Source organism: Pristiophorus japonicus, chromosome 15 (assembly GCF_044704955.1).
Source record: "Pristiophorus japonicus isolate sPriJap1 chromosome 15, sPriJap1.hap1, whole genome shotgun sequence".
Taxonomy (NCBI): Eukaryota; Metazoa; Chordata; class Chondrichthyes; family Pristiophoridae; genus Pristiophorus; species Pristiophorus japonicus.
In genome coordinates this window covers 162,757,748-162,778,745 of record NC_091991.1, presented here as the reverse complement: position 1 = coordinate 162,778,745, position 20,998 = coordinate 162,757,748, and the positions used below count along the sequence as shown (strand labels likewise).

General features: G+C 41.3%; 1 protein-coding gene across 1 annotated transcript in view; it reads left to right on the top strand.

The window, feature by feature from the left end:
- The first annotated feature begins 235 nt into the window (after positions 1-235).
- The window catches only part of tex2l (testis expressed 2, like), a 126,499-nt gene continuing 105,736 nt past the window's right edge, over positions 236-20,998 (top strand). The window contains exon 1 of the mRNA XM_070899986.1: positions 236-490. The gene's annotated coding sequence lies outside the window, so the exon portion shown is untranslated. The remainder of the gene's footprint in view (positions 491-20,998) is intronic.

Here is a 20,998-nt window from a genome sequence, read left to right as displayed (position 1 = left end):
CCCACAACCTTCTGACTCTGCCAAATGGGGCAGGCTTAACGACGTGAACACTTGGAATGTGGAAAGCAGCTCAGATACAGAATGCATGCTGGCTAAGCGGGGCTGGAGCAGAGATAATCACATGTATGCAGTCTCTCAGCTGCGGCAGCTGCTGTCTGACCCACAACATAGAGGACATAACATTGGGGCATTTCTCTTGCGGCATATTCCGAGCTAGGGTCCAGTCCACACACACACACACATTGTGCCACTTCCCCCTTTCGAAGACTTGAGCAAAAAAAAAACAAAGGAAGCAAAGAAAATGCCACTAACCGTTGGCGACAAGATAAGAATCTGTTCTCACGAAGGAATAAAATGCCAAAGCTGACTTGTTGGCAGGAAATTTACGGTGGGAAGATTTGTTAAAAGTCAAATAATGAAGCAGAAACATTGAGATATTTTTCATATATCGAACGGGAATGGATCCCGCTACCGCTCTCTTAACAAACTGGTAAGCTCTGGGGTTTTTTAATCTAGCTTTTCTGTTTAGTTACTGATATTTGTACAGGGTAGTCAATATAATATAATCAAGAATTAACTACAGGAAACTAGTTAAGTTTGTGTGCTGGGTGACGGGAAAGCCAACTATTTAACACAATGATATTTAATAACAAATCTGAGACGAATCTGTCTAATAGGATGGGTTTAAATCTCCAGTTATTCTCTTGTACCACTGCATTAAAAACCAGAGGGCAATATTGTTACAACCTGGCATCTGATCACTTCTTGTACACTGCTGTAACCACGCAACATTTTTGAAAAACCTGCATCATCTGCCTCACGGGTCAATTATTTTCCATTTGATGTTTCATTGTTTAGACAATTATTTGTACTGTCATTTAAATCTTCCATTTGCTGTACATTCTGTCTTGCAACGGTGGAACACTGCGTTAACCCTACGAGCACTGAGAGATTCGTTCAAATTGAGACAGCTTTTCTTTCACACGGGAGTGATTCTGTGTGCGTTTCTAATACCGAATCCAAGTGGGGAACTGTATTTCTTTATCCATAGCCTACGTTAGAATAAGATCAAAGGATTGGAACTGTAATCCATTTAATTTTGGTGGAGCAATGCTAATGCAGTTTTCATAGTTAAACCAACAAGGAATTTGAAATACAACTTCATTCATTGAAGAGTTCGTCGTTCAATGTTTATTAAGGAGAGCTCACATTTCCAGATAAACAGGAGATTTGTTCACAAGTAAATCATGTTGCTGAAAAAACACATGGTTAATCTGGAGAGGGTGGTTTCTTCCATGACTGGAATTAGTTTGAGCACAAGATGGCTAGAAACGATACCAGATTGTGTATCTTCTGGCGCAGTTTGGGATGTATCGGATAGATTGGGATGATGATCACACTCGAAATACAGCCAGATTTCTCTTTGCTTACATCGGGATTGTGAATTTGTGTGTTCCTGGTATTCACCAGTATCTTGGGAACCATTACACATTCTGCTGTTCATTGCAACTGAGGCATCCTGGACATTATCCTTCCCAAGCCTTGCTGATAAATTTAGAAAATCAATAATCCGTAAAGCATAGTAAGGTTAGAGCTCATCCTTATGCTAGTAATGCTTTATGAAGTATTGTCAACTCTTATCCTCACTGCCACCCAATGCCATGCATCAACGATCATAGCATTAAACTGTTGAGGAATTCAAGTGTAAATGGAATTAATGACCAGATAATCTTACATTTTGTAGGGATGTCGCAATTGAAGGAACCCATTGCTAATCAAGGTTTCATTGATGATGTCTCTGAATTCACTATAGAGCCACAACACTTGTGAGTGAATGTATAACATAAACTGATTATTAGAAATATATACAAAACCCCAAATCTGAATTTGAATGTGCCATTTTGAATTTGAATCAATCTAATTAAAAAGTGCAAATATAAACAAACAAGATACAAAGCAGTTCCATTGTTCTGTGAAACATTTCTGCTTACTAAGGTTGTCATAAGTTTATGGAGCTCCTGAAATAAATGTGGTGGTGGCTCAATAATGTTCATCCATTTTATGCCTATTTTTGTGGTTTGCGTCAGTTTTTCGTGAAGAGTGTCTTTTTGCTCAAACCCTACCTATTCTGTAAAATTGTTATGTACATATCTAATTCCAGGTGGTGTGGTGGGGGGAGAACCCTGGTATGCACACAATTCCTGCCAATTTAGCGTGAAGGGGATGTGGTCGGTATGTGTTACGAATGCCACTCTGATGCAGCCGGCATCTTTTTCTGCCCTCAGTGATGGTTGTACGGTAACTGAAATTAATGCCCTTTGCAAATGGGTGTCCATGACTGTTAAGGACTGCTAAGTGAAGTTAAAGGGCATTAAAGAAGATTCTTTCATCAACTGACCTATTTTCCATAATTTCCTTTGTTTTCATTTTCCCCGACACCTAGGTTCTTGTGAGCCTTTGTACCAGTTGTTTTACTGTTACGCCCTCAGCAGAATTGCTATCCATTGCAGTAGGAATCCCCCTGTGTGGAAAGAAGAGGCAGTCTACTGAAGGGATGCTAGACAAAGTGCTCTATGGCAACACGCCTAGTGCCAGTAACCACACATGTGAATCTTCCGACAGAGGTGACCAGATCTAGCTTTGGTAGATGATTAATGCCTGCGGAGACACAGCTGGCACTGCTTTGTGAAAAGACCTGATGAACTGTTCCGCTGGACGTTTTTTCAGAAGCATTGTAATCATAGCATCTCGTGCTTTATATAGTACTGCCCAAAAGAAGGCATGCCAATCGCCAACCATAAGGCCTGACTGGCTTCAGCTGCCAAGATGCCAATGCCCATATTGCATCTACCTGGAAAAGACTCTGTGGAAGTCTCTTCACCAGATCTGAGCCAGTAGAGAGCCAGATACTGAGCTGTGGCATCTTCTGGAAGGACACCTGCTGCTAAGATCCACCCGCAGGTCACCATTGGCTCAATGGTAGGACTTTATCCTCTGAATCACAAGGTTTTGTGTTCAATAATCCAGAAATGTCAGCACACAATCTAGGCTGGCACCTCAGTGTAGTCCTGAGCGAGTGCTGCACTGTTGGAGGTGCTGTTCTTTGGAAGTGGTATTAGACCAGGTCCCTCTCGGGTAAAAAATCCTGTGGAACAATTCCAAAAAAAAAAACTGGAGAGTTCAACTGGTGTCCTGGCCAATATTTATCCCTCAACCAACATCACTAAAATAGGTTATCTGGTCATTAGTGTTATTACTGTTTGAAGGACCTTGCTGTGTGAAAATTGGCATTTCCCTATATTTCAACAATGACTACACTTCAAAAAGTACTTCATTGGCTGTGAAGCCTTTAGGATGGGGGTCGTGAAAGATACTATTTAAATGAAAGTTCTTTGTTTCTTCTTATAAGGCTGGCACAGCTAGTGACAGAACTAGTCAGCTGTAGTCTCAAGCCTGCAGATGATGGTTCCTTTCCCGTTATTTTTGTTTGTTACTTCTTAATTTCCTGTCCCTTCAGGTGATTTTACACTCTGGCCTTCTCTTCCTGTGACTAAATCAGTATATGTATTACTGATTACCAGGTCAATTGGGTCATCAGAGGCTCCTCCCTGTTCCCAAGATAAGGCAGTAAGGTGTGTTTTAAGAATAATGCCTTTGGATATGGTATAGGACAACTTCAAAGTCAAGCAATAATGATTGTTTTTAATTCATTGCATTACAATCATTCCTTTGACAGTGCAGGGTCTATGCATAATTTACCAACACCTTTCATTATCCACAGTTTATGCCATTTCTGTTCAAATTACACTTGGCTCTTTCTCAAATGTCGATCATGAAAAAAAATGGATCAATACTTAATTTTACTTTTCTGCATTTCAAACTGCAAAACTCAAAAAGAGCTCAACAAACATGAAATGATAAGCATAACATTACTGTTTGTACCCTGACTTTGGGTCAGGGAAGTAGGCGAGTGAACTGCTTGGCTTGACAGGGGACATTGGCAGCATTGACTAGGGAACAAAAACATCTGATCTAAATGACACCACAGTGTAACATTTTCCAACACCCGTATTGTCAAAATTCCCTCATCACCATACATTCCCAAGACCATCATTACCAGCTGCTGTCGTCCCATTGAAATCAATTCCTGAGAACATATGTTGGAGGATAATTAAGCGTAAGCAAAAGCACTCAAATCTGAGATGTCCTTTTAAGGGCCAGTGGGTGATAAAGTTGTCTTTAAAAATCCCAGCAATTAATTTTGAAAATGTAGACTCCAATTTTAACTCCAGGTCAGTTTTGGGTGTGTGCGTTGGAAACTTGTGCCTCATTATGTATCCCCCATACACAAGTCAAAGTGACATTTATAATTACATGACTAGAATCGGACAGAAATAAGGGCATGCCTTAGTTACTGGTTTTACAGCAGCTTTAATAGAGGGATGCTTCCTTTATCTGAAAGCTATTTTGATTGCTTTTGGAATTGCAACATCATTGTGTCATCTTACAGTGTGTAATGTTAAATCATTTAATTCGGCGATAATGCTGCTACAATACAGAACTAAAAGTCGTTTTGAGAAAGATTTTGCACTGACAGCCTGTGACCATCATATTAATTTTGTACATGTTGGATGGGAATATACCTATTTCAGTGAGTTGTTCAACACAAAATGTACTTTGTCAACATTTAAGAGGAAGCTAGATAAGTACATGAGGGAGAAAGGAATTGAAGGTTGTAAAGAAAAGAAAGACTTGCATTTATAAAGCACCTTTCACAACCACCAAACGTCTCAAACATTTTACAGCCAATGAGATACTTTTTGAAGTAGGAAACACGGCAGCCAATTTGCACACTTCAAGCTCCCACAAACAGCAATGTGATAATGACCAGATAATCTGTTTTAGTGATGATTGAATGAGGGATAAATATTGGCTAGGACATTGGGGAGAACACCCATGCTCTTCTTCAAAATAGTATCATAGGATCGTTTGCTTCCACCTGAGAGACAGCACCTCCAGCAGTGCAGCACTCCCTCAGTACTGCCCTGGAGTGTCAGCTCAGATTTTTGTGCTCAAGCCCCTGGATTGAGACTTGAACCCACAACCTCCTGACTCAGAGGCAAGAGCACTACCTGCTGAGCCACAGCTGACACTGAACTGATAGGTTTAGATGAGGCGGGAGGAGGTTTGTGTGGAGCATAAGCACCCACATTGACAAATGACCTATGCCTGCACTGTAAATTCTATGTAATTCTAAGTATTTCTATGTAACATTGAGGGAAACAAAAATCTTACATTTTCCAACACAGTTGGGATTTTTGAGACTCCCCTCGACTCTCCACTAGGTCAGAAAATAACATGAGAGAGAGCATGACATACACGTACCTCTTACTTCATATATAGAACATGTATAGCACAGTTAATAACCTTTTGATATCAAATAATTCATGTTAAATAGATTATTAATCAATCAATCAAAAATGCATCACTGAATATCTTTAGATGTAATTTTAATATGCCGTTATTATTATTGAAGCAGTTATTGTTACTAGCAGTTAGTGCAATGTACTATCAGTTTATATTTATTGGTAAAAGCAGAGACATCACTGTAAAAAATCAAGAATCAAACCAATGCTGTAAAGACTGACATTGAGCTTTTAAATGAGCTTGTAAAGGGAAGAGGTTTTGTGACCCTTCCTCTCTTAGCGTCTCCTCCAGCAACAAAACTCTTTCAATTGGTATTCTTCTTGATGAACTCACCCATTTCAAAATGGATTCTGAAATGCTGAGGTTGTTTGTAAAAATTGGATAGCGGTTAGTGGACAAGAACTGCAGTGAAGGTGGCAGGATGCTGCACCAGACAAGACACACAGATAAAGCGCTGCATCACAACACAGCTGACAATTGCTATTGACAGCAATAAAACTTAGATCCAAACCCTTGACAGACCTATCATTCCTACTTGTGGCTGACAATTATTCCACACATGAACAGTGACCTGTCCTCCATGGAGAACGAGTGAGACAATCTATTAAAACACTAGCCTTCCAGCTTTAAAACCCAAGTTCAAATCCAGCCTAGACTAATGGAACATTAGGGGGGAGAAATTCGGGAGTGACCTGCTGGGGCGTTATCTTATTGAGGAGCGGGCAGGAAATTGGAGCTGAGTTCATGATCAGATCAGCCATGATCTTATTGAATGGCGCAGCAGGCTCGAGGGGCCAAATGGCCTACTCCTGCTCTATTTCTTATGTTCTTATGTTCTCATGCGCTGCACACATCCCGCTCAGCCAACGAAAGTAGGTTACGTGAAGATAGGAGAGACACCAAGGGAGGGTGAGGGCCTGATAACTGGAACAGAAAGGCAAATTTTAATGATTATTTCTTCCGTGTTACAAGTGTACAAAGAGGAATTATTCTGCTTTTGACTGGTAAAATGGGAAGCCTTTGCGATCTCCTCCTCTCTCCTGTACAGTGCAAGCAATGTTGAGAAGGCAGAAAGGTAGCACACAAGCACCCTTCCAGTGCTATCTGTATAACAGTGCATCATACTAACGCGTCTACGTGTAACCACAGCAAAATTTCAATTCAGTCCAAGCTTCGAATCAATAATGATGCTCGGATTCATTACTCCAACATTATATCGTGATCCCATCTATCTGTTGAAAAACTTGAAGCTTTCAATTATTTATGGTTGATTAAGGTTCTGCAGAGCTAAGTGCTTTTGATAATGATGAGAAGCTGGCAAGTACACATAGTAATTAGTTGACTGTTTACTTCAGGATGAGACAGTCCTAAAGTCCTAAAACATTGCTCTTTCATTTCTGTTTTTATCTTTTATCTTTATTGAAGAGCTGAGTCGGAAAACAAATTTCTTTCCTGCTCACTTGATTCTCATCACTCTCCCTACCTCCCCCTCCATTGCGCATTGGTCTGGATGACACCCATCCCAACAATAGCCCAGGTCAGCAGAGCTGTTGACCCTACTGGTCAGTGATCTTCACGGTCCCAGTTACAGATGGACGCCATATTAGAATGCAAATTCTGGCCTTATCTGAATCAAAGTTGGGCATTATTAGGCTCAGTTTATATAGAAATTTAATTCATTTTTTCGTGGAGGATTGAAGCTCCAAAGTTGCCACTGTGCAGCAGTGTGAACCTTTGTAGCGATGATTGGTTGGATTTGACTCCTCACTTTTAGTCAACAGGAAATCAGAACAATTGTTGTTAATTCAGCAATTGGCTTCTCGTACTGCACCACAACACGTCAATGGGAATAAAAAGCGGGAGATTTGTTTTCACCTATTTTACACTATCGCACAAAGTCAAAATCTACCCCTCTGAGTGTGAAGCAGTTTGATACACTAAACACCCATCATTTTCCAAGTCTGATCCATATTGTTATCTACAAAGGTAAAAATTTCAAATGGAATGTTTTCCACTCACCTGTTAGCAGCCACTTAGGGGGCGAAATTGCCCTGCGCCCCTATTGGGGGCAGTAACCTTCAGGGCCGGACTTTTAGTGCCCGGCATGGAAGCCCCGCCCCCGTTGCGACCCGCGAAGGTTGCGTTGACATCCTCTCGCGCCGGCCTGCGGGGCAATTTCCCCCGCGGGGCATTAAGGGGTCGGGGCGGTGAGGGATCGCCACGTACGGCGATGATGTTATTGCTGATTGCGCGGTGGCCCAGAGCGCTAACCACGGGGCATGGCGCTGCCATGACAACGCCTCCATAAACTCCCGGGAAATTTCCCGCGAGGCAGTAGCGCTCCCCTCCCCTGGGCTAAAAGTGCCGTGCACCGGAGGCACTAATGGGGCTATAAAAAGGGGCAATTTTTCCCCCTTAGTGTTTTAAAGAGATCATTAAAAACACTTGTTAGTGGAACAGAAATTAATCTCCTTCCTAATTAACTATCAATTGAGGCAAATTGTTTCGAACCCAGTTTTCCTTTATTTAAATGTATTTAAATTTAAACAAGTGGCTTAATCCCAAGGAGATGGAGGTAGTCTTAGGACACTTTCCCATTTCAAACACCCATGGGGCAATTTTAACGTGCCTAGCAGAAACCGGACGGACGGGCAGTGAAAAATGGCTGGATGACTCACCCACCTGGGTCCCACCTGGGTCCCGCCATCTTCTACCTTAACCTGCTTGTCAGTGCAAGTGACAAAGGCACCCGCCTGAAGCCAGAAAGGTCCTTCTTTAAATATGCAGATCAGGATATGATGGTACCATCAGTATCAGAGCTCAATTAAAGTATTGTTACAATACTGGGTTTGTGTCAATGTAAAACTGTTTCTACATTGATATGGAGCAGTTTCGGGTGTATATCGATGAGAAAGCAGCAGTATAACTTGGGAGCCAGGAATCAACTTTACCTCACAAGCGCACTAAAGCCAGAAGGTACAAGACCTCTCGGGTACTCGATAAACTTTTGAACAATTCTAGTCTTCAGGGAATACAAATAACAAACGTGCTCCCCTAATATTAAAAGTTAGCTGGCTGTGTACATGCCCGGAGCTCTCTCCCCTCTGGGCAGAATGCAAGGAACAGTGAACCTGGCAAACAGTATAACTCAGACCTGTCGCTGCACATTGCACTCTAGTACTGACAGATGCAAAGTAAAGCTCTATATTGCTTGGCCCAACATGTGCCTTAGCCCCCAAAACTCAGAAGAGCACTTTCCGACTGCCTCAGATATCCTAATTTCCTCTCTTGAATGAGACTGCCAATACTGTGCCAAACTGGAGTAGGTTGCACTGTGAGTACACACCCATTAGGAACGAGATCGAGGCTGCCTAAAATCATCTCAAACGCAACTTGTACATCCAACAAGAAGAGATTTTCATCCCATAGGTCCACACTGGTTTGAAAGCCAGTGCCCTAGTGTTGAAAGACCAGTGTGCTACCTGACTGCGACATGCTGTGCATCTCCGTCTACAGGCCGGCCTGTGGGGATGGTCGCTCTGGCTGCCCGCCTCTCGTCCGTGGTCTTGTCTGCGCCCGGCTGTCCCTGGAGAAGGAGCACGCGGTGTCCGCTTGAGGCCTTCCACAACCGCTGGACACTGTAGGGGCTGGAGTGTGTAGTGGATACAGGGAATAATAACGGCCCAGAAATTGCGGTCGGAGGCTTCCCGCAGGCAGATGCCGCCGACCTGAAACATTTCTACGAATCTACCTGGTGATCCTGGAGGAGCATGGGATTCCAGTGGGGAGGCCTTCTCTTCCCGCGTACGAAGCGCGCCCCCATCCTCCAGGTTCCCACGCAGAAGGTGCAGTCACGTGTGACTGCTCAGTCAATCAGGTACAGTATTCCACAGCTTCCACTCATTGCTATTAATAAGAAAAAAAACAAACACACTAAACATCATATTAAAAAATAAAAAAAATAATTGAAATTAAAATTAATAAAGGCCTTAGAAAAAAATATATTTTTCTGATTTTTTAAAAAAGGTTTTGTAGTTGGAGTTAAAAATGAACTTACCTTAGTGGGCAGGGTTTTTAACGATAAAATGTGTTTTTTTAATTTAATTAAATCTTATTAAATATTTTGTATGTTTTAAAACTCTTATGCCTGTAAAAGAGTTTTAAGGACATTCGCTGGGTAAATCCCGCAATCTTGCCCTTGCAAATGTCCTCGCTCCCGATATGCATTCCAGCTTGACAGATCGGAAAAAGCTGTTTTTCAGCACATGTGCATTGTGCGCTGAAAACCGGCTTTTGCGATGCCTTCCCTGGTTCGTAGACACTCCGTACGGGCCCAGGGAGGCCGGGATTTCCAGGCCATTATTATTTAAGCTTATAACTTAATACTGCAGATGCTGGAATCCGAAATAAAAGCAGAAAATGCTGGAAATACTCAGCAGGTTAGGCAGCATCTGTGGAAAGAGAAACAGAGTTAACGTTTCAGGTTGTTGAACCTTCGTCAGACCCTTTTCCTGCCCCTGCACTTGCTTAAAAACTTGTTACATCTTTTGCCTTTTTCCAGTTCTGATAAAGGGTCATCGACCTGAACCGTTAACTCTGTTTCTCTCTCCACAGATGCTGCTCGACCTGCCGAGTGTTTCCAGCATTTTCTGCTTTTATTTTAGTTCTTTATTAGTTGTGCTCTTCTAAAAAGGGGGCACTTTGGTTGTTTTTTTGTTTATGTCACTGAGGCAACCCAGTGTCTCCTTATTGGTTTAATTAGAAAAGGCACACAGTGTTCCTAATTGCTTCATTTTGAAATGATGGACTTTACGTTTGAAGTGAATTGCAGTTGTTAAGAGGTACACAAAGTATGCGCAAGCTGTTTAGTTGAAAGATGTGAAACTGCTTTGCGGGTACTGTATGCTCTGTTGTGATTATTTTCTGGGGAATCCCAGATACTGTCTCAGTTGGAGCACTCTTTGGTGATTGGGTTTAGGGCACATGATCAGGACAAGCTAGCCAACCCCAGCCTTACATCCAATGTTCAATGTTCCCTGTCCAATGTTCCCTATGAGCTGCGCTTTGCTCTGCATGGCCTGTTACTTTCAACGCATGATCCCTTATATTTCTGCGCATGTGTGGTATTTACAATGGAAAGGCCGGTGAGCGGCCTGCGCTGGACCTTTGCCAAATACTGTAATGAACGCAAAATAGAAAATATTCCATTCCTCAGCAATGTCACTTCACAATTTAATAAGTACGCCCATGCAGTGCTATGCCTACGGTCACACGCTCACACTCATACATATACAAACACAGAAACTAAGCTCTATTGTTCACATTAAAACACCACTAAAAATAGCTTCTTGTTAAGCTCTGTCACTTTTCAATGTCATATGAACTCTGTCATATTTGAAAACTAATGCTTCTTTCATTAAGCCAAAAAGGAAGCTTGTGAGGTTTAAATCTCTGTGACTAAGTGGGTTTTACAGTGGATAAGATTGAATCCAGTGCAATGAATTGCAAAAGGTTGCTGGTAATTGTTTTGCATATGACAAAATGTGATTACATAATTTAAAATAAAGGAAATAATACTTGGTAGAATCATAACTAGATGTAAAATACAGTCACAATTTTAAATATCTTTGGAATTAATTTCTCTAATTTGTGATGCTACATTGGACAGTCATTGCAAAATAGTTCACATATTGAATCACAGATTAGGGGTTTAACATGATATACTCCATTTATCGGGATAGTGGACATAACATGCATTAAGATTAACGGAGGGAGGGGGAATTTTAAACACCAAAAAAGGGCAGGTTTGGGTCGGGTGGGAGGTTCAAGTGGTAGAAATTTGAATACCGACCCGAACCTGAACCCAACCCGTCCACTTCTGGTTTTAACAAAGGTGGACGAGGGTCAGGCGGCCAATGCACTCCCAGGAGGCTGGTTGGCACTTAAAATATTATAATGAGGTTGTGTGCTTCATTTTGAATTTCCATTTTAAATTGAACTCTGGGCGGCCAGGTTTCCCGGGCCTCGGGGAACTCACTAACTAAAGAAAGGTGAGGATTGCTGGATCCAGGAATAAAGTGCCTTTCTTCAAAACCATACTCTCCAGATCAATTAGGATGTGTTACACTCCCATTTAAAAAAATCTAAAGAGCGTACTATCACTTCAGTTAAAAAGTTGCACTATTATCTATTCAGGTTTCCAGCATCGGCAGCATTTTACCTTTTGTTTTACATTATTATCTATCTCTTCTAATTTCATTTACAATCATTATCAAATAACACTTGTACAGAGGAGAGTTCAGACAAAGAGGAGTGGACAAATCACTGCCTAGATTTTTCCAATGAAATAGCGATGGTCATATAATAATAGTTAATATAGTCATGTCATATTATTATCTCTGCGCTCCTCTGATTCTGGCTCCAAAAAAGCTTGGTCAAATGGGTAGGTTTTAAGGGACGACTTAAAGGAGGAGAGAGAGGTTTAGGGAGGGAATTCCAGAGCTTAGGGCCCAGGAGGCTGAAGACACGTCCACCAATGGTGGGGTGATTTAAAAAAGGTTGCACACGAGGTGAGAATTGGAGGAGCGCAGAAATCTCGGAGGGTTTTAGGGCTGGAGAAGATCATCAGAGGTTTATTTTGTAGGACAAACAAACCAAACAATGTGGATATGTTGAGGGCAAAAATAAGGACTCCTACTGTCCAAGAACATTATTGTGTAGAAACGGGATGGGAAAAATACATCACTCACCATCTCCATTACTCAAATGAAAGAGTCCCTGAGCATAATTTATTCTTTACAAGTATTGGTATTAACTATCAGAGAAATGGCAGCATCAAGATCAAAAGGCACATTGGTGAGGTAAGAAGATGCTGATTCAATGTAACAAGCAGAAATAGTCCTTTGGAAAAAAATATATAAGACTCCGGCTGAATGTACCCAACAGCGCAGTTCAGTACATTGTGGCAAAGTGCAAAAGAGAAGAAAGGGCCAGAACTGAGCACTTAGGCTTAATAATCAGCCCAGTAACAGCCAAAGCATTTGTCAAAGAGCTGAATAGAAATCCCAGATATAAAGCCAAGGAGATTGCCCCAGATTTATTGAAGCAAGCTGTCACATAACATGCAGAAAGAACAGGAATGCTCAACAAAAATAGATACAGTACAATGGCAGAGATGCAACAATAAAAAGCACAACTGAGGATGAAGGAAAGAAAAATGTATTTATTATCTACCAAAGAGTCCACAGAAAATTATCTCTGTCCTATTGAAATTAAATGTTAAATAAAACAGTTTATCCAATCGGAAGAATTACATTTACTAATAAAATAAAAATGTTTCATATTTTGATGTAAGAAATACTTGTAATATTTCATGAAGTATGCTTTCCTCCATTCACTAATTTTAGCACAAAAAACATATGTGGGTATAAAGCCAATATTGAATCTGCTTCCACCACCCTTTCAGACCCTGCACTCGAGATCATAATAGCTTGGTGCGTAATACGAATTCTCCTCAACTCTCCCCTGGTTCATCCACCAATGATCTTAAATATGTGTTCTCTGGTTACCCGACCCTCCTGCCAGTGGAAACAGTTTCTCCCTATCTACTCTACCAGAACTCCGCAGTGTTCTCTAGGTCGACCCCCATCTCACCCCCCCCCCCGCCACCCTTCCCCCACTGCTCACCACCATCCACGTACCAGGAGGAAAACACATCCATCTGAGCATGCTGTGTTTACCATTCTTGCATAGACAATAATAAACAGTCAGTGGTGGCAGTGCTGCAAATGTTGGTTTGATGCCACTCGTCACCTTCTTAATTATTTCTTAATCGATCACTGGCTTATTTAGGCATACAGGATACATTTTGCCTCAGTTCTGTTGTTGCACAGTAGCTGACAGCAGCTAGGTGTGAGGCAACTGCACTGGATTGGAGGCCGTTGACCACACAGGGCAATGGGCTTATGATGTAGCAATGCCAAGTGTGCAATGGGTATCTGATGGAGGTGCAGAATTATAATCTGCACATTTTAACAATCAAACGTATGGTTTGGAGATATTCCCTGAAGGCTGCAATGGCAGTGGATCCTTTCTGGATGGAGACTTAAGACGGTCTCTTGCTGCCATTCTGGGGTGAGGGCCATTTGCATTTTGAGGGTGGGTCCCAGGGCCTCTGGATGGTGCTGCTGAGGTGCTGGTCCCAGGTGGAGGGGCAGGGAATTGCTCTGATGCCTTGCTGCATTGTAGGATTGTAAAAACCGTGAAATGTGTTTTTAAATTGCCACTTAGTGTAATGCAGCTGTGATGGAAAGACAAGTGATAGTGGCGCAAGGGCTGAATATTCACAGCATCATGTAACTGGTACTTAGTAAGTTCAGTTGTATTTCCTAATCAGAATACCGGAAAGTGGTGGCAGTGCTGCAAATGTTGGTTTGATGCCACTCGTCACCTTCTTAATTATTTCTTAATCGATCACTAGCTTATTTAGGCATACAGGATACATTTTGCCTCAAAGGCCATATACTTTGGGATGTTTTGAAATTAAACCAAAATCACAAGGTAACCAGACATTTCATCTCTCCCCCCCCCAGCCTATAGTAACACTGGATGCCAGGGACTCTCAGATATCCCTTGTGTCCACTGTTGCTAGGGTGCAAATGATTGGTAATACATTGTGTGGCATCATCCTGTTACCTCCCATTATAATACACCCATCTCTGTTTGGGTAGATATGCCCATGGTCACTTCTGGTGGGAAGTCCTGCAAATGGCATCGGGTAGTGGGGAGTTCGTTGAATGGCTCCCCGCCCAATTTCTCTCCCTTGCCTGTCAGGTTTGGCCCAATAATCTTTTATAAATAGAATAGGATAAATGACTTGATAAAGTAACTGATATATAGGATAATAGCTGGGAGTGAGTTACAAGACTAAAATTCAGTTGAGAGATTCGTATGATATGATAAACTATCAGTGCAACCTCCAGACTGATCTTTTAATAAAGTAAAATTTGCATTTATAATAGCACTTTTCACAACCTCCAGATATCCCAAAGCGATTTGTAGCCAATGATGTACTTTTGACGTGTAGCCCCTGTAGGAAACGTGGCAGCTAATTTGCGCATAGCAAGATTCCACAATCAGCAAAGTAATAATAACCAGATCATTTGTTTTTAGTGATGTTGGTTGAGGGATAAACATTAGCTAGGACACTGGAAGAACTCCCTTGCTCCTCTTCGAATAGTGCCTTGGAATCTTTTCCGTTCACTTGAGAGGGTAGAGAGGGGGACTTGTTTAATGTCTCATCCGAAAGACGGCACCTCCGACAGTGCAGCCCCCGTATTGTACTGGAATGTCAGCCTAGATTTTTGTGCTTAAGTCTCTTGAGTGGGGTTTAAACCTTCTGACCCAGAGCCAAGAGTGCACCAGCTGACACCTGAACTAAACTGAATTTACCACAAGCTTTTTGTTGTATGTAATTAAACTATTTGATTGTTGAGGTTTATATTTTTTTCACGAATTTAAGTCAGCGAGAGAAAAAGTGGGTAAAGCCAGCTGCAAACAAATCCATGTTTTCTCAGGTCAAAAATAAAACAGCATGTCCATCAGGTTTAATCAGGAAATCACAGCAAATTGGAAGCCACAGGACATTCAATGTGACAGTGAGCAATGGACTGGATCAGCAAGTGGCAATCTACCATTTGCTTGCTGTGTGATGTGAGACATCCTACTCACTTATGGTGATCTGATGCATTCATTTGGCTTGAAAACAATGTTCACATTTTTGGGTTCAATCTGCATTATGAAATTCATCTTTCAGATGGGGAATGCTAATTATCACATTTCATAAAGTTAATTATATAGTTAATCAGACATTTATGCACTCCATATAATTTTAGATCACAAAAGCTTACATAAAATAAAATCATTTGCTTTTCTTGTCTTAAAATGAAACTAATGACATTTAGATTCAATGTTGTTCGAGGTTACTTAGATACATGAGCAACATCGCTGCTGGTCTCCTGTCTCTTCAACAGAACTGAGAAAATTGAAAGTTAAACCGGAAAATAGCGAATGAAATGTTCAAAAATATTCTTCAGTATATCACTGACTAAATGCCAGGCAGTAATAATATGGATTGGACAACTGCACATTCTCAGATAGTAAATTAAATCTCACTGACTTAAATTGCTGTGTAATAAGTTGGCAAGCAGCAACATTAGTGAAATATCTCTTTGTATGCTTTGTTGCAAAATAAATGGAAAAATCAATTGAAATTGCATGAAAAATATAAATAATTCCATGAATTCGTCACTTAGATTAGAACCAATGTTGAAAATTAGATTCCTGGCAGTCTTTGCAACTGAATGTTAATAACTCTAATGATTTCTACTGGCTTTTCGTACAAACATTAGGGGTACTCTTTAAATAGTTGTCTGTTTGGAAATAACAGGATTCAACCAGGAACAGTACAAAATAAATTGACCAAACTACTAAACTGATTCTACCACTGGTTGCCTGGGAGCAGAAATTTCTCACTCGTAATTTTTTCATTCCACTTAAATTGAAATTAAATCTGCTAAATGGACTTTTGCTTGATTGTCTCCATGTTTGTCCCTTTCCATCGTGGCTGCACATCTCTGTGCAACTTCCTGCAGCTGGGTAAAGACCCAAGCCCTCTTTTATCTTTCTGTTTTCTTCTCCACTTTTGTCCACTATCCTTTAAAGTGCCCTGAGACTCCTCCCCATACACAAGGAGTGCTATAGAAATGTACGAGGTTGTTATTTAACAGAGTTCATCGGAAGCCAACGGTTCTAAGGGTGAAGGAAAGAAAGTGCCAGTTTTCATATAGTCAAGATCCATGAGACATCCCAACTAATGGCTCAGCTCGAAACTGACAAAGCATAGTAGATACATTTGAGTGTCCCGTACACACTAAAAAGACAAAAAGAGAGCTTTTAAGCCCCACATTTGATAATTGTAGAAAATGCTGGAAATCTCAACGGGTCAGGCTGCATCTGTGGAGAGAGAAACAGAGTTATCGTTTCAGATGAACCTTCGTCAGGATTCTGATAAAATCGACCTGAAACGTTAACTCTGTTTGTCTCCACAGATGCTGCCCGACCCACTGAGATATCCAGCATTTTCTGTTTTTATTTCAGATTCCAGCATCCGCAATATTTTGCTTTTGATAATTATACACCCTATATATATATATATAATTATATATTTATGAGTGAAACAAGTTATAGTTATTGATGATTACCAAGTGTGAAGCTCTGTGATTTTATTTATCTAGCAAACTAAATCAAATTTTTAATTCATTCACGGGATATGGGTGTTGCTGGCAAGGCCAGCATTTATTGCCCATCCCTAATTGCCCTCAAGAAGGTGGTGAGCTGTCTTCTTGAACTGCTGCAGTCCGTGTGGTGAAGGTACACCCACAATGCCGTTGTCTAGGGAGGTCCAGGATTTTGACCCAACGACGATGAAGGAACGGCGATATATGTGCAAGTTAGGATGGTCTATGACTTGGAGGAGAACATGGAGGTGATGGTGTGTCCCTGCAGCTGCTGCCCTTGTCCTTCTAGGTGGTAGAGGTGGTAGAGGTGCTTTCTAAAGTTCTGCAATTTAGGGTTTTGATTGAGTTTGTTACCAGCTATCCATAAAATGTCAACAATGCCATTGGGAATGAGTTCCTAAACTCAGTGCATTTGCTCAGGTTTAATCTAAAAGCCATTTCCTATAGTCAATAATAAAGTACTGACTGAGGCACTATATGTTCCCATACTGCAAACAACACCAAGTAATGGATCAAGGTCCTTTTGCTCAATGTTACGTATCATAGGTCATTGTGTTGTGCCCTGTACTGTAATGGCATGTCAAGCTTTCAAGTACAAATAAGGTTCAACTTTAAATTGAAAAATTGGAATTCAATAACAGAAAGGCAGGCCTTGCACATTATCTGTTATGTAATATGATAAATTGACAAGGCCACTTGGTGCTAATCCTTTATTTCAAATATATTCCAAATCAAGAAATTGGTCTACAGATCCTTAGAAAATTATAATTGCAGTTGCTGTTTTCCAGCTGTAGAAATTCTGTTCTAATTGAGACTGACAGTTGCGGGAACTGTCGAGTAAGCTAAATGGAAAGCCCTGTCTTTGATAGTCTTACAAATATCGAAGTTACATTTCAAATGAGTCATTTACTTGCAAACGTTTATACTTCATTCTGATGTCATCAGCATGACAGGCTTATCAAGTGAGAGGCTCCAACTGTATCACAAGTTACACAGCATAGCAGAATGCCCAATTTTGATCTTTCTTGTTGTTATAAGTTTAGGATATGCTGACATATCTTTGCTGCATGTAAACACTTTCTGCTAACTCTTCATGAGACTTTACTATGAAAATGTAGAGCAATCTCTGGTGTGAATGTGAACATTATAACGTGTGATGGACTCTGCATGCTAAGTGGATTAATGAAACAATTGAAAAGAGCCTGATAGCTCAGAACAAGGTCCCTTTAAACTGTTTGACAGGTCATAAAGTTGCGTCCATCTTAAGTAAAGTCAGTACATCATGCCCAGTAATGAATTATTAACCATGTAAAAGAGACAACCGTGCCAATATTTTCAGCAATAATTACTGGTACCAAGCTTAGCTGGTTTTATTATAAATTGACATGAGGTGAGTTTGTTTGAAAATTTTTATTTATGGCACTTTAGGAGTTTAAAATTTGCTCTATTGTAAAGTTTTCTGAACAAAGCCATTTATTGCAGAATAAATTGATGCACTAATACTAATTAAGTGTAAAATATCAATCATTGTACAACTGTAAATGTTAAGTAAATGTATATATCATTTAGTGACAGTTTGAAAATGCTGCATTCCGATTGGCTGACTGTGATATATTGACATTCAATTGAGAAGCCCCCAATGAGTTGCTATAATATGTGAATTGGAGTCAACTAATCATCCCTCCAGTGACAATGGAGAGTTTCCACTACAGTTTGAATACAAATAGAAATTCTAAAATACGAAGTGTTAATTGAATATTAATGGCAGCCAACCTCTGTTTCATGTTGTAAAATTAAGGATGCAAAGAAAAATTAAGGTACTCAGCCATCATGTCCTCTCATCCTTCAAATAGACCTGCTTACCCTCAATTAGTGCGTTTCACACAATAAATGACTTTGAAGTGCAGTAACTATTATGTAGACAAACACTGCATTTCACGACATGCCTGAGGAAAGAATGTTGTCCCCTAGGAAATCAGGAGAATTCCCTGGTCTTTAGCGAGTGCTATGAGATCTTAAGCTAAAGCCCTAATGAGTGGTTCAGAGGCTATACGTCCTATCCGTAGGACATCAGTTCTGACAATGTAGCACTTCTGGAGTCCCAGCCTAGATTATGAATTCAAAACCTAGGCTGGGATTTTGCAGGCACTCAGAGGATGGGATCGGTGGTGGGCCAGCTGTCAAACTGCCATCACGCTACTTTCCCAGATGTCGGGTCTGTCAACGCTGAACAGACACGACACGCAGCAGCGGGGGAGGCAATTTAGGTCATTATGACCTTGTTAAGAGCCTATTAAAAAAGATTTTTGAGCTGAACTTATAATTTTACCAGGTTGTCCATGAGGTTCACGCTGCTCGGGGATCATGTCAGGTATGGACATCGGGAGTTGTGTGACCATGAATTCATTTCTTTACTTGACAGCTGCAATTGTGTGATAAAAGCCGCCATCTCACAACTGTTCACTTTCCAAGATCAAAAGCTGCTGCTTACTGCATTTGGAAGACAGATTGAGCTTTATGAAGATTGCAAGTGTTTGGAGCAATCTCTCTATTCAGTGTCACCTCATTGGAACAACCTCTCTCACCATTGACAGATCGCTTCTGTCACCTCAAGTTCACCTACCATCTATTACATTAGCATCGGTGCCTTTGAAACTATCTCAACTTGGTCCTCAGAATCCTACCACAATCATCTCCAACACTTGTAGCACCAGGCACACCAGCAGCACCATCAACAACACCAACCTTCTCTGCAATGAACTGATGCTGTACAGGACAGAGGGCATCAGCACCGACCACATTGCTGCCCAGGATGCCAAGGATGGCCTCACCATGGCCAGATTTACTTCACTTGATGCTGTACACCCTGGCTGCCATATGATGCGCCAGGTTGACACCATCCCACACCAACACCATAAAGCATCCCTACAATTCCCAAGACATTCCTTTCACACTCATCACCTTTGGGTGGGGATGGGGGGGGGGGTGGTGGGTACCGTTATGGCTCACCATTCACTCCAACTCACTAAGTCACTTCCAAAGGTGCACACAAAGAACCCAATATGTTGAAAATAAAGGTTTCAATGTTTGACAACACATTAGCAGAAACTTCACATTAACATTGGATAAAACACCCAAGTGCCTACCCTTGTGTGTTGTTAGTTGGTATGATTGCACTAGGATGAGGGTGGCTAATGACATGGGTGTGGTAATGTAGATAGAGTGGGATGGGTGGAGGTGCAAGGTAAGTTGGTGTGGATAAGGATGTGCAGGAGTAGGGTCGGGAAGGCAGTGTGATGGGGATGTGAGGAGTGGCACAGCAAGATGAGATTGACTGTGGCTTTGCAGTAACGTTTTATGATCCATTGAAAGGTTTGTGCCACTGCAGCCTGGTCCTCCTGATGACATCCCTGCTTGTGTCCTCCTGTCAATATGCAACCAGGCTGTGTTGATCTCCTGGGGAGGTCCCTTCCGCCCATTGGAAGGGAAAAGGACCTCCCTGCATGCTGTGACTCTCTCTATAAGCATATGGAGGAAGTCATGGGAGAGCCTGGGTGCAGCCGTGCACCTCTGTGCAGTGTGTGTCAGTGTTTGCAGCACCTCAATGCTGTAGAACACTGACAACACAACTGTCAAAATTAATTTGGACATTGTCCCTTTAAGGAAGTCGGCTGATGACGCGTCCCGCTTCCTTTAATAGGCCTGGGAAACAAGCCCAAGCAGGATTAAGAAGCCCAATCAATGGAAAATCATTTTTAAACAGCGGGCTGGAGCCAGCAGTGAGATTAGGACCCATCACCGACCCCGGTCTCATCGGACCAACAGAGGTTGGGGAAATCACGGCCCTAGTGTGCGATTGAATCCACAACTTTCTGCCCCAGAAGTGGGAGCACGACCAACCACACTTACTGACACACACACTGTGCTGACAAAGTGGTAAAACTCTATGCAACACTTTGCTATGTTTTTCACTGGTCTAGTTCCAGCTTGAAATTAATTACAACAGAGACACCGTGTGCAATTTTTGAATCATAACATAATTACTTCTTTTTATTAGCTCTATGAACACAAATGAAATTGCCTATTATGACAATTAATCCTCTAATTGTATTAAATCACTAAAATCTCCATGTTTACCAATGCCACTCCATATATGGAATTTTCTTTCAGCAGACCACAGTTGAATTAAATTGACTTAACTGGAATAATCAAGTAATATTGAAAAATATTCATCTCTGGGAGTATATATAGATGTTGGAACTTTGCAAAAAAAA